Here is a 15,365-nt window from a genome sequence, read left to right on the forward strand (position 1 = left end):
TGGTAGCCACAGTATTTATGTGGCTAGTCCAGTTCAATTTTTGGTAATCCCCAGGATGCTGATGGTGGGATATTCAGTGATGGTAATATCATTGAATGGGGGGGTGGTTAGATCCTCTCTCGTTGGAGATGGTCATTGCCTGGTGCTTGTGTGGTGCGAATGTTACTTGCCACTTGTCAGCCCAAGCCTGGATATTGCCCTGGTCTTGCTCCATTTGGTCGTGGACTGCTTCAGCCTATCTTTGTGGACTGGATCTGAACCCAAGGGTTCAGAGGTGTGAGCTGGCCATCCCTGTGTTTCCATTCATGACATAAGCAGCTGGTGTTTCCAGCCTGAGTCAGAATGACCAGAGTGATTGGATTCGATACGAAATGATTATTACTTGTTTATTTTTTTTGCAGTGTTTTGGAGCACTGATGAATTTACTTATTTTATATTCAGACAAAAGGATTAATGCCAGCAGAAGAAAGCAAATTTGGAGGTGCCTTTTATGAAGGTGGTGAGCTTGTAACTCCTGTTGGGGGAACAGTGACATGTTAAAGTGGGGATTACCGTCCATTCCTGTTAATTGAAAATTGCAAAAATTTGAATTATCCAGCAGTATACATTTTGCTTTGTGATCAGGAGTGTGTTGTTGTGGTGGTGATTTACACTACTATTGACTTACCACAAGATGGCAGCAGTGTATTGTTTGAACACGGTAGACAGTAATCCATTAAAAGGAGCTCCTGGAATATTTTCTGCAGTAAGATGTATGTATGATATTGTGCAGTTAAGGTACAATCCGCTGGGCCAGTAAAAGTGCAGTTAAAATAGAATGAAGGAAGGTATTGGGCTTAATTCTTGTCTTGTGTTGATTTAGCCTGGTATGTGAGAATGAACCATAATTGGTTACAGAACGGCTAGGTAAGGATAGAATCCTGACTGCATTACTCGATGACTAAGTAACGCTACATCCCTGATTGCTATTGAATGACTGCTACAGGAAGAGCACAAGTATTGACATCTGTTTTTTTAAGGATGCATTTATATAGCAGCTTTCCAGATGTCGGGATGTCCCAAAGTTTGAATTGTAACCACTGTTGTAATGTAGTAGATGTGGAAGCCAAGTTGTACACAGCAAACTCGCACAAATTTGAGTGCAATAATCGCCAAATGATCAGTTTTTTAAAAATAATATGTTGGTCGGAGGATAATTGTTGGTCAGGACACCGGGGACAATTTCCTTTCTCCCCCCTCTTTGGAATAGTGCCATGGGGTCTTTCACTTTTGCCCTATAAGGCAGTCAAGGCTTTAACTTAATGCTTCATCCATAAGACAACAAAACAGCAGTCGGGTGTTGGTTACAAATTGGTGCATCTTCAAGAAGTTGCCATTGGTTAACTGTCGTCTTTATTAACTAGCATTATGTTACACATGTACAGTAAAGAGTATAGGCTAGCAGTTGTCTCCATGCTTAGGTCTACACACACCTCTGCTCAACATTACATTGATCCCTGGGTCTGGGTCATGTGCCTTCTTGAATCACTCTGTGGGTTATACTGTACTCGGTCCCACATTAACTGTCTATCTGTGCCTGACTCTTCTATCACGCAGCTCTCCCTCAGTACTGCACTGGAGTATCAGCTTTGATTTTTATGCTCGGCTTCTGAAATGGGTCCTGAATCCACAACCTTCTGACACAGGAAGAATGCTACTGGCTAGGCCACAACTGACACTGTTGGGGGAAATATTGAAAAGGGCAAGGAAAGTAAGGAAACTGGTCTCTTTTTCTGGTTAGCTGAGTCTTGTCATTTCAGATTTTCAAGATTTTTCAGCAGCTGCTTGTTTGCTTCTGACTTATTCCTGTGTTAGTTGCCCTGGTTAAGCGCAAATTGAAAATGAGTGGTTTGTCACTGATGTTGCCTACTGTAGACCTCCACCTGGACTTCAGTCTTCAGTCTTGGGTATCGCATCCCCGGGAAGGAAATAATAATGTTGGCGAGAGTTAAGAGCAGACTTACCAGAATGAAACTGGGTGAAGAGGTTAAATTATTAGAGCAGTTTGCATAAACTTGACTGATATCCCCTTGAGTTTGGAAGATTGGGGAGTGTGTCTTATGTTAAATTAGTCACCATGGTGGCACAGTGGTTAGCACTGCTGCCTCACAGCGCCAGGGACCCAGGTTCGATTCCCAGCTCAGGCCACTGTCTTGTGGAGTTTGCACGTTCTCCCCATGTCTGCGTGGGCTTCCTCCCGGGTGCTCCGGTTTCCTCCCACAGTCTGAAAGGCGTGCTGGTTAGGTGCATTGACCCGAACAGGCGCCGGAGTGTGGCGACTAGGGGAATTTCACAGTAACTTCATTGCAGTGTTGATGTAAGCATTACTTGTGACTAATAAATAAACTTTTAAAAACTTTACTTTGATTCAAGGGAGGTGTTCCAAAAGGATTTGCAACGGTGTGCAAGAGAAACTATACGTCTGGTGGAGAAATCCTGTTCAAGAGGGCATAAAGTTTAACTTGGAGAGAGAGAGAGGAGTAAAATTAGGAAGTTTTTTTTTAATACCAAGGGTAGTGGCAACCTGGTAAGGATGCCATGCGATAGGGATCAAAGATGGGTGACTGAAATTGACTGACACATCAGCCTTTGTCTAATTGAATGCTGGAACAGAGTTGATGGGCTGAATGGCATTCACTTGTTCCTTTGTACATTTACTGCAAAAAAAAACACCAGTGGAAATGCAACACTGAGTTACATTTTATTACTTTAAAATCCTTCCAATTAATAGGTTGTATCCATTTTATGTTTGGCCGGCATATTCTGATTAGCATTATGCTAGTCCGTTGTTTAGTGCTGTGGCTTTGTATGCTGGGAGTGGGATTGAAAGTTTCATGCGGAGCTAGTAGAGTGTGATGAGATCTTCATCCCTTTTGAGGATAGAGGAAAGTCACTGGACACTATTCACTATTAAATAAAATGAAACCCTATCTATGGAAGTCTCGCCTTATGCCATTTTTGCATTAGCAAAGCAGACTTTAGATTCTTTCTGAAATTAATTAAATTCTCACCTCCGTTTGCCACTATAAATAAACTGGTGTATGTGTAATGAATTGGTACCAGTGTAAGCGAGACATGCCTCCGGGTAGTTTTTATTCCAGTGTCTATTTGGATGCATGGCAGTATTAGCTGTCAGTGGGCTCATTATGATCCAGCTCCTCTTGCTTACTTCTCCCCTCCCCCAACATGTTCTGAATCGGTAGATTCATTCTTTGACTTGTCTCTGCTCCTGTTTTGAGTGAGTTTCTTCAGTTCATCATTTAAGCAGAAGGCCCACCTATGGGATTGAGAGAAGATTCATAGAATTGTACAGCACAGAAAGAAACCATTGAGTCAATACAGCTCTTTCAAAGGGCAGTCTTCTCTGAAAGAACCAGCACAGATTCAGCAGGCCAAATGGTCGCCTCCTGTATTCCAAAATAGCAAAGCGCCTAGTACAAAGGAATTGGCTATTCTGACCATCTCCATACATGTATCATGCATTGACATGAAATGTTAACATGTCCATTTCTTCATGTGGTTCTTCTGTTTCATAGGAAGCTGGAGTTCCAGCGATTAGTCTAAAATGGGCATCATAATTTAAGTTTGTACTATGAAGGGTTGAAGCCCCCAGTACTATTTAAAATTAATGATTCAAACAATGCATTTTAGTCATACTTAATAATTAAACTTAGTCCGTGAAATCAGATGGCTCAGGCCAGGAACTACAAAACAACCTAGAGAATTTTCTTTAGTGGACAGAATTCTGGTAAATACGTCAATTTGGTACAAGGCAAGTCTTGCACATTGGAGGAAAGATTGAAAGGCACATTTGCTCTTTTGTTGTTGAATGACCCATGGGAGAGGACAGAAGAGATTTGGAGTAATTGTAAACTTGGGTCATTGCAAAACAGCATTCAGTAAAGGCAAAAGATGTTGAATGAGCTAAAACTCTGAATTAGAGAGATTAGTCTGATTGCTGAAACTATATAATACTGTACCTTGAACTCTATATTCTGGTCTGGTCACTGAAGCACAATGATCATCCAAGCTCCAGAGGAGGTGGAGTCGAGAGTTACAAGGAAAGGCTAGGAAAACTATGACTTTATCATTCAAAATAAGAGAGGCAATTTATAAAAGTGTACAGGACACATCTTGATGGTATAGAAATTGAACTGAATCCAGGATACTATTTTAGATCAAACCATGGTTGCTGGACCATGGGGCAACTTACAAACAGGGTAAGGGATTATTAACAGGGAAGCACCTCATTGTACAAAGAATGGCCTATGCCAAGGATGGATTCTGAGTGAGATGACAGAACCCTAAAACATTGAAAGAGTGGTTCTGTGTTGCAATGTAGCTTTAGATTTTAATGCAAGATCAGCTAGATGTGGGGAGGAACTTCTCTCATCTGGTCTCTTCCTGAACAAATGTACCTGTCACAAGGGATCTGCTCAGCTAAGTTGGGTTTAAGTGTAGCAAGTATTTGAGGGTAACTACAAAGATTTGATTTGATTTACTGTTGTCACATGTATTAACATGCAGTGAAAAGTATTGTTTCTTGCGCCGCATACAGACAAAACATGTCTGTATAGCGTGCAAGAAACAACACTTCATAGAGAAGGAAACGAGAGAATGCAGAATGTAGTGTTACAGTCATAGCTAGGGTGTAGAGAAAGATCAACTTAATGCAAGCCAAGTCCATTCAAAAGTCTGACAGCAGCAGGGAAGAAGCTGTTCTTGAGTCGCTTGGTACGTGACTTCAGACTTTTGCATCTTTTTCCCGAAGGAAGAAGGTGGAAGAGAGAATGTTCGGGGTGCGTGGGGTCCTTAATTATGCTGCCTACTTTGCCGAGGCAGCGGGAAATGTAGAGAGAGTCAATGGATGGGAGGCTGGTTTGCGTGATGGATTGGGCTACATTCACGACCTTTTGTAGTTCCTTGCGGTCTTGGGCAGAGCAGGAGCCATATCAAGCTGTGATACAACCAGAAAGAATGCTTCCTATGCTGCATGTGTAAAAGAATGAGGTGTACTCAATGACCCTGTACTCCTGATTATTTGGTTTGTGTTCCTGAACAACATTTTGACAGACACGTACTGGTGATAGTACATAAACAAGGATTGCGCCAACTGATTAAGTTACTTTGAGTGCAGTGTGGAATAATTTTTAAAATTGAAAATTTTGCCACTTGTTAGGTAAACAGCCAATTCACACAAACTGAGGGGGAGTCTGTCCAGGTTGGACCCCAAGCCTGCAGACCTTGATTAATTTGAAGCCATGGGCTTTGCAATTTTCGCCGGGCAGAGAAGTGATTATCGAGGGTGACGAATGTAGTGGTTTTACTGGAGGTGTGTGTTTGTACATAGACTTCTGATGTGGTTAGGATCAGGCTTTGTGACAATGCCTCTATGGTAGGTTGCCTGGACAAATGAACACGGTCCCTTAAGTGAGATATTGGATCATGCCTAGAATCTGAGTATAACTGAACAAGGAGTCGATGTGACCAGGAAAGGAGGTCAAATTTGCAGAGAAGATGGGCAAGAATGTGGCGGCAACAAAAAGAAATGAAGGCTGAAGCTCTTTGTCCACAATTTCAAGGCCTTCGATCCATTCACTTGAATGAAGCAGAGGTGTCAGGATGATGTAGGACAGGAGAGTGCTTCCAGCATTATTTTACTCTGGGGCACTCGACGTATGGCCTGTTTTTTGTTTTTCTTTTACACTTGGCTATGTCCCTTGACGATCACTATTACATTTAGCCCCAATATCCCAAGTCCGTTCTCTTTCTTCCTGAACTGCTCGTAAGTGTGGTATATTTAGAAGGGGGGTGGGGGGGGGGGGGGAGGAGTTGAGAGGGATTTGGGGAGCAATGGAAGGTATGAATCTTTTTGTTTAAGTGGAAAAATCCAAATGTCAGATTTGCAGATGTTTTTGTCCAGCTGTTGAAGTACAATAATGCTTATTCAACAGTTGCTTTCATTCACTGTCTGTTTATGAAATCTTACACATTTCCTATGCTGACCTGCAGCACTTCCGACAGCCATGAAACTCCATGTCGCGTGTTGAATGTAGTTCGGTCAATGAGGAGCTGTTTAGAATGTGGGCATACAGAATGACCTGTCTTCTTGATGAACTATACACTCAAATAATTTTATGTATGGTTGTCCTACGTTAACTCCAAATGCTCCATTGTGGATATTCAAAAACAGGTGAGCTGGTCCACACCACTGTCACCTATGGCCTAGTGGCTGATTGGGAAGTTTATTGATGGGGGCATGCTGTTGGTAGTTTACCCATCTCTGACCATGGACTGATACAGGAAGAAATAGTATGGAGTAAGAGGGAGAAACCGAAGTTTGGATAGTGCGTCGGGTTCTGCAGCTGTAATTGAGTAGCACTAAGGATGAGTTTTGCATTGAAGTTTTGCGAACATGCTGCCAGCACAACTCCCACTGTGAACAATTTGAGCTTCACTGCTCCACTGCTGTTCAAAAAGCTGTTTCTTTTTTTCAAACATCTGCATTGGCTGCAAGAAAAGCTTTGATGTCACTGATGGGAAGATTCAATGGGACTGATTTTACTTTGCCCTTCTCAATAGTACTAGGAGGATGGATGCACTGCAGAGGGAAGTCCACACTAACCCTTTGCATCCACTCACAAACTTCCTCCATGGCTTTTCGGGTATCTCCATCTGAATTGAGCACCACAAGTAAATTTCACCACATGAATGTCAGACCTCTGCACTCAAGTTTTCCCTTGCGTGTGATACTCGGAGACAAACTGCTCCCAGTGAAATCTGGTGCTTCTTCCAGAGTTGCTGTTTTACTCCTCTCTGTCTCGGATGAACAGGCTGGCATTTTTAAGTAACATCATTATTTTTACTTGGTCCACGGAAAAGTGACTGGCCCAGATGGGGTACCCGGACGAGCACTCAGATCCTGTGTGGATCAGCTGGCGGGGGTATTCGCAGAGATCTTCAACCTCTCTTTACAACAAATCTGAGGTCCCTATCTGCTTCAAGAAGATGACCATCATCCCAGTACCAAAGAAAAATCAAGCAGCGTGCCTTAATGGCTATTGGCCAGTGGCTCTGATATCTATCATTATGAAGCGCTTCGAAAGGTTAGTCATGGCATGAATCAATTCCAGCCTCCCAGACTACCTGGATCCACTACAGTTCGCCTACCTCCGCAACAGGTCCTAAGCAGACGCCATCTCCCTGGCCCTGCACTCAACGCTGGACCACCTAGATAACAAGGACACCTATGTTTGACTCCTATGTATTGACCATAGCTCAGCCTTCAACAGGATTATTCCTACGAAACTCATCTCCAAACTCTTTTGCCTGGGCCTCAGCTCCTCCCTCTGCGACAGGATCCTGAACTTCCTAACCCACAGACCACAATCAGTAAGGATAGGCAACAACACCTCCTCCACGATCATCCTCAACACCGGTGCCCCCCAAGGCTGTGTTCTCAGTCCCTACTATACTCCTTATACACCTATGACTGGGTGGCCAAATTCCCCTCCAACTCCATTTTCAAATTTGCTGATGACATCACCATAGTGGGTCAGATCTCAAACAATGATGAGACAGAGTACAGGAATGAAAATCTGGTGAACTAGTGCGGCAACAATAATCTCTCCCTCGATGTGAACAAAACGAAGGAGATTATCATCGACTTCAGGAAGCGTAGAGGAGAACATGCCTCCGTCTCTGTCTACATCAAGGATCAAGTAGAAAGGGTCGAGAACTTCAAGTTTTTAGATGTCCTGATCACCAACAACCTGTCCTGGTCCCCCCCCATGCCGATACTATAGTTACGAAAGCCCACCAACACCTCTACTTTCTCAGAAGACTAAGGAAATTTGGCATGTCAGCTATGACTCTCACCAACTTATACAGGTGCACCATAGAAAGCATTCTTTCTGGTTGTATCACAGCTTGGTACGGCTCCTGCTCTGCCCAAGACCGCAAGAAAGTACAAATGAATGTAGCCCAATCCATCACGCAAACCAGCCTCCCATCCAGTGACTCTGTCTGCACTTCCCGCTGCCTCGGCAAAGCAGCCAGCATAATTAAGGACCCCACGCACCCTGGATGTTTTCTCTTTCACCTTCTTCCTTCGGGTAAAAGATACAAAAGTCTGAGGCCACATACCAACCAACTCGAGAACAGCTTCTTCCCTGCTGCCATCAGACTTTTGAATGGACCTACCCTTCATTAAGTTGATCTTTTCCTACATCCTAGCTATAAATATAACTGTAACGCTACATTCTGCACTCTCTTGTTTCTTGTATAGCAAGAAACAATACTTTTCACCTGTATACTAATACATATAAATCAAAATTCAAAGTCATCACCTGTTTCCTTACCCAGCAAGAGTTCTCCCTAACAGGACTAGAACATAGAACAGTACAGCACAGAACAGGCCCTTCAGCCCACGATGTTGTGCCGAGCTTTATCTGAAACCAAGATCAAGCTATCCCACTCCCTATCATCCTGGTGTGCTCCATGTGCCTATCCAATAACTGCTTAAATGTTCCTAAAGTGTCTGACTCCACTATTACTGCAGGCAGTCCATTCCACACCCCAACCACTCTCTGCGCAAAGAACCTACCTCTGATATCCTTCCTATATCTCCCACCACGAACCCTATAGTTATGCCCCCTTGTAATAGCTCCATCCACCCGAGGAAATAGTCTTTGAACGTTCACTCTATCTATCCCCTTCATCATTTTATAAACCTCTATTAAGTCTCCCCTCAGCCTCCTCCGCTCCAGAGAGAACAGCCCCAGCTCCCTCACCCTTTCCTCATAAGACCTACCCTCCAAACCAGGCAGCATCCTGGTAAATCTCCTCTGCACTCTTTCCAGCGCTTCCACATACTTCTTGTAGTGAGGTGACCAGAACTGCACACAATATTCCAAATGTGGTCTCACCAAGGTCCTGTACAGTTGCAGCATAACCCCACGGCTCTTAAACTCCAACCCCCTGTTAATAAAAGCTAACACTCTATAGGCCTTCTTCACAGCTCTATCCACTTGAGTGGCAACCTTTAGAGATCTGTGGATATGGACCCCAAGATCTCTGTTCCTCCACAGTCTTCAGAACCCTACCTTTGACCCTGTAATCCACATTTAAATTAGTCCTACCAAAATGAATCACCTCACATTTATCAGGGTTAAACTCCATTTGCCAATTTTCAGCCCAGCTTTGCATCCTATCTATGTCTCTTTGCAGCCTACAACAGCCCTCCACCTCATCCACTACTCCACCAATCTTGATGTCATCAGCAAATTTACTGATCCACCCTTCAGCCCCCTCCTCTAAGTCATTAATAAAAATCACTATGGGAGTACCTACACTAGAGATTGCAGCAGTTCAAGAAGCAGCTGATCACCACCTTTTGAGAGAGCAATTGGGGATGGGAAATCAATGCTGGCCAGCCAGAGATGCTCACCGTAAGTCCCTAAAACTGCTTCCTGTCACTCGGAATTAAAAGAAAAGTCTCCAAGTTAACACAGCAACTTCCACCTATGTTATCATTATTCATACCCACAATTGTTTTTCCTACAGCACCACGTCCTCATAAACGCACCTTACCGGAGTTCTGGATTCATGCTTGGGGTATTGGCATTCTAGTAATGACACAGGAAGACAAACTCATGAACTGAAAATGGCACCTTTAAACGAACATGAAGATCAGCAAGCATAAATAGATTTAAAGCTTTCCATGAATCGCTAGAGGCTATCCTCAGGAAAATTCTATTCCTATTGTCTGACAAGTTCTAAGTTCTTTGCCTTCTCTCATAGCACTTCTATTTGATTTTCCCCCTTCAAGCTTGCATTTTCCCTTTTGGTACTTGAGTACAGTTTCTCATACATGCCTGATTGGCTTTGTGGTTATTCTCCAGGTTCTGAGTACTTCTGGTGTGTTGTACTTGTGTTGTTCCCAGTCTGCACAGGATGAGGAGGATTGGTACTAACCTCTCTGGTACTTAACAAGCAATCAAGATGTGGCTTTGTGCGAGTCCTTTCATATGTCCAAAAGTCAACAATGCGAATGCCCTGGTTCCCAGAATTACTGTTCCAGAGGTAGTGATGGCACTAAAGCCAAGTTAGAAGTTTAGTTGGTGAAGAAGTTGGAACTGAGCTGAATTCTGAAGTAAAGATTGGCACATTACCAAAGATCTAGAGGGAGAAATCCTTCCTCATATTTGCACGGTCTTCACATTGAGGGTGTACACCCGGACTCTCGGGAATTCCCAATCCACAATCTAGATAATCCAGTATTTGGAATTCACTTTCAGGGTTTAATAAATTGTTGAAAGTGAAGAAACAAAATTATCAAGTATATTTGGATGTTCCATCTATGATGGCTTTTAAGAAAGGGTGAGGTAGTGGTAAGCTGTAGGACATCAGTTACCAGAGGAAGGAGGTGCATCAATATTTAATGCCCAACAAGATGCCCTCATTTATTTTACTACTGTTAAATTTCTTGTACAAAATATCCATTTTGCATAATTTTCACTAACCCTTTAGCGGTTTACATAGTGCACCATGATTAGCAAGATCTGCACAACTCTGCTCTCAGCCCAGATTTCAGATAGCCAGTTGTCATTTGGGCTGTGTTTTGAGAGTATTTGGTGCAGACCTCAGTCGCTAACCAGTTGTTTATGTTTCATTAGTTGGATCATTCGAAGGATGTCATGATTGCTTTTCCAGTTCCAGCATCAGACTGCTGTGATGCAAAATTCCTATAATTTGGGAATGCAGACAGCACAAAGCCAGGATGCTGCAGAAATATATTCTCGTTGAACCTAGCTAGTGCTGAATTTAACCTTCTGTTCTGCGTGAACATTGTTGTTTGATGAAGTTGAGGAGGAATTCACCAGGTTCATGCAATCAAGGATCTATGAAAGACCATCTCTTGACACTTCTTCATAAGCAAAGGATATTGGACTTTCCAGTTGACAGAATTTCACTGGGTCTTAAGAAAAGTTTCTTGACAATTTAATGCTTACAGTTTTCTTTCCTTTTATCCAGTCTTGATCGAAGGCTGACCACAGTTCCATGTTTGCTAGAAGCTCCCTGGTGCATCAGCCAAATGGATGGTACACTTGAGTATTGGAGGGTTAATCATTGCAGAGGGCTGCACAACTAGGCTTGACGTTGGATTCACCTGGTGACCAGACATATTTGACAAAAAAATGTCCTCCCCTCCTGAGGCCAGTTGTTTTATCGGTGCTATGACTGAGATTAGCAGGCTCCATGTAGACAGTTTCATAGAATCCCTACAGTGCAGAACATAGAACATTACAGCGCAGTACAGGCCCTTCGGTCCTCGATGTTGCTCCGACCAGTGGAACCAATCTAAAGCCCCTCTCATCTACACTATTCTAATATTATCCATATGTTTATCCAATAACCATTTGAATGCTCTTAATGTTGTCGAGTCCACTACTGCTGCAGGCAGGGCATTCCACGCCCTTAAGAAGGAGGCCATAGAGTTGATCATGAACTTTCTTGGCTTTTGTGATGCAGCAGTATATGTGGTAGTGCTTTTATATACTAAGTCATGCTGGAATGAACCGCGTTATGGTGTGACTCCCCAAGCACCTCTTCAGAAGATTCAAATTAATAAGCATGAAATCATTCATTGCTTCCCACAGCATTTGACATCCACTTGCTCCAAGGCCAAGTAAAAAAGAGTTATGCTATTTTAAAGAGCTACTATTAAAATATGAAAGTTATTTCATTACAATTTACCTTTCCTAATGTGCCATACTCCCAGACTGAGATTTGTAGTTAGGCTAAAACTAGAGTTTAGGGTTAATTCAGTGCTTCCAAATCATGTGTTAAATAAATGTTGTTAATCTCTTGGCCATTTCTTAGCGGGAACATGTAGTTGGTGCAAACAAAACAGAATTTGCGTTAAATTGGCAATCATCTGACTAAACAATGACACAAGGATTGCTGATGAAGTAAATGGAAATATTTACATCGGAGAGGTGGAGAGACATCTGAATGTAGAATTAGGATATGTATGATATCAGGAGCCTTACCTGGCATCTCTCGCTTTAAGCATGAGTATCATTAAATATAGATTTTTTTTTGAAAAAAAACACTGATGCATTCCAGATGCCAAAGAGGTTTCAGTTATCTGGTTTTCTTGTAGATGAGAGGGCTTATTGAAAAATAAACATGCTAACAGAAGAGAAATGCTTGCATGGAGAAAACACTGGCAGACATGATGGAACAAATAGCCATTTTTGCTTTATAATGGAATCCCTAAAGTACAGAAGGAGGCCATCGAGCCAGCACCGACAACAATCCCATCCCACTTATCCCTATAGCTCCACATATTAACCCTGTTGATCTCCCTGACACTATGGGGCAATGAAAGTATGGCACATTAGGAAGGGTAAATTGTAATGAAATAACTTTCACGTTTTAATAAGCTCTTGCTTAATGCAAGCGTGGCACAATGGTTAGCACTGCTGCCTCACAGTGCCAGGGACCCGCGTTCAATTCCGGCCTCGGGTCACTGTCTGTGTGGAATTTGCACATTCGCCCCGTGTCTGCGTGGGTTTCCTCCGGGTGCTCTGGTTTCCTCCCACAGTCCAAAGATGTGTGAGTTAGGTTGATTGGCCATGCTAAATTGACCCTAGTGTCAGGGGATTAGTAGGTTAAATGTGTGCGGTGCGGGAATGGGGCCTGAGTGGGATTGTGGTCGGTGCAGACTCGGGCTGAATGGCTGCCTCCTGCACTGTGTAGGGATTCCAGGAATTTAGCATGGCCAATCAACCTAACCCGCATGTCTTTGGAGTGTAGGAGGAAACAGGAGCACCTGGAGAAAACCCAGGCAAACACGGGGAGAACGTGCAAACTCCGCATGATCTCCCGAGGCTGGAATTGAACCCGGCTCCCTGGCGCTGAGAGGCAGTGGTGCTAACCGCTATGCCATCGTGCTGTCAAATGAGAAATATATATGAGGTTTGAAATCTAAACAATTGCAGTGGGCCATAAGTTGATGGTATTTTGTCACATTTTCAGTCTTGGTCGCTCAGTTGAGTCACCTTTCATTAGATCTTTGAATTACAGTTGGCTTACTGGTTGCCCAAATGTTCACCATTGGTTACGGTGGTTGTGACGGAAGCATAGCAAACTTTGGTGAATGGTCATGCCAGATATTTCTTTACAGCAGTCATCATCTCCCTTGAGCTTTTTTTAGATGTGCAGGTTAGGTGGATTGGCCATGCTGAATTGCCTCTTCGTGTCCAAAAATATGCAGGTCAGGTGGATTAGTCAGGGTAAAATGCATGAGGCTATGGGGATGGAGGGGGAGTGGGCCTGAGTAAGATGCTCTTTTGGAGAGTCGGTGTAGACTCAATGGACTGAACGGCCTCCTTCTATGGAACAAAGCACGACAGTTATCTTGGCAACAAAATTCTAAATCATGTCATCAGTGAAATGTGCAGATCTGGTTCTGAGCTGTCGACACAATAAACATGACAGTGCACGCACTTCCTACACTAACAAATTTTGTCAGCACTTGTCTGTCTGTCTAATCTACCTGCAGTATTTGCTTCAACAGTTCCCCGTCGCACTTCAAAGTAACAGAAGTATTTTAAAAGAAAGTAAAAGTCAATTGTTCTTTGTTTGTTTTTTCTTTTTAAATTCGATCCGTTTGAGATCCTCATAAAGGAGCAAAATAAACTGAGTGATATAGAAAAGTTAAATTTTGTGACTTTAAGCACACCATTTAAACTCAGACCAAATTAGTAGCAGATTAATGTGTAGTTTATTAGATTATAATTTTCCTGTAATCATGACTAGGCTTATTCATCCAATGCAAGTGGTAAACACACATTTGCTGTAGACTGCCTTTACATAACAATGATGTGGAGATGCCGGCGTTGGACTGGGGTAAGCACAGTAAGAAATCTCGCAACACTAGGTTAAAGTCCAACAGGTTTATTTGGAATCACGAGCTTTCGGAGCACTGCTCCTCCCTCAACCATTCCAACCATTATCTTGCAATTGGGTCTCTGTCTATATATGCCGAGTTTGTGAACCCAAGTCTCCACTCACCTGAGGGAAGGGGCAGCGCTCCGAAAGCTCGTCATTCCAAATAAACCCGTTGGACTTTAACCTGGTGTTGTGAGACTTCTTACTTTATATAACAAGATAAGAGGTGTCTTCATATTGTTTCAAGCGATTTTAAAGATTCGAAGAGGTCATTAGGAGAGTTTACATCTACAGCATCCATCTTACATCCAGTCTGTAAGAATGGTGATGTCCAGTATTGAAGCTGGACTCTTGATAGTGGAAAGGTTTGAATTAAATGGATGGGAAGTTGAGGCTAGCAGCCCTGAAATACTATAGTATAAACCACCAGCCATGTTGAGTGGAGTAAATTTAATCAGGAAGTTGGAGTGTAAGACTCTGGTGAGTCATGATTTCAACACTAGAGGTATAGCCATCATATCATGATTTGAGTAGTAACAAGGAAGACTAGTTTCTAATAACACTTGAACGACAGTAGTAATAAGATGGAGTGTGACAGAAAAAAAGAGCTTGGAGACTACAGTGAAATGGTATAGTAGCCCTAGTACCCAACATGTTTAGTTACAAGACCCCTTGTTTTGTTACTGCTCAACAAGTTCCACTTTAATCTGTTATATATACACACACACACCCCACGCACCTCTCAAAATCTTATCCTATTCTTTAAAATCCCATTGTTTTACTCTGCATTCAATGATTTTGGGGAAAGCTACTTTTTTTTTCATAATTTGTCTGGAGTGTTATTTGTTCTGATCCAGATGGGGTTGCAGGATTTTGAAAATTCCAACTTGCACTTAAAACTACAAATTAATTAATATGCTTTCAGGAAAATGTTGCAACTTTCCCCAGGTATTGCCAGAACAATAATACAACATAAGTAAAGTGATTAAATATAATGTGATATCATTTTATGGAACATTAAGGAAGTCCACATCATCGCTCTACCAAGACATTTTATATTAAATAAATTGTCTTTCTTCATTGTTCTGGTTTTCCTTGCCAAATTGGAACATCTCGTAGAGAATATCCAGACAGTAATGAAGACTAAAATCATGAAGAAACTTAAATCTGTCATGTGTAATTGTGTCAGGTTCAGTGGTAGTGGTTGTTTAAGCTCCGAATCTGTATTGTCATTCTGGTGCAGTACTGAAGGTGTGCTCTGTTATTAGAGATGGTGAAATATGTGTGTTCCAATGGGCAATTAACAACTCGTGGCACCGTTTGAAGATCAGTGTGTTGGCTGATATTTCTCTCGTCAACCATTGCGA

General features: G+C 42.5%; 1 protein-coding gene across 1 annotated transcript in view; it reads left to right on the top strand.

The window, feature by feature from the left end:
• acaca (acetyl-CoA carboxylase alpha) overlaps positions 1 to 15,365 on the top strand; it is a 267,266-nt gene that overhangs the window by 66,688 nt on the left and 185,213 nt on the right. The window lies entirely within an intron of this gene.

The sequence above is a fragment of the Mustelus asterias genome, chromosome 12 (assembly GCF_964213995.1).
Source record: "Mustelus asterias chromosome 12, sMusAst1.hap1.1, whole genome shotgun sequence".
NCBI lineage: Eukaryota > Metazoa > Chordata > Chondrichthyes > Carcharhiniformes > Triakidae > Mustelus > Mustelus asterias.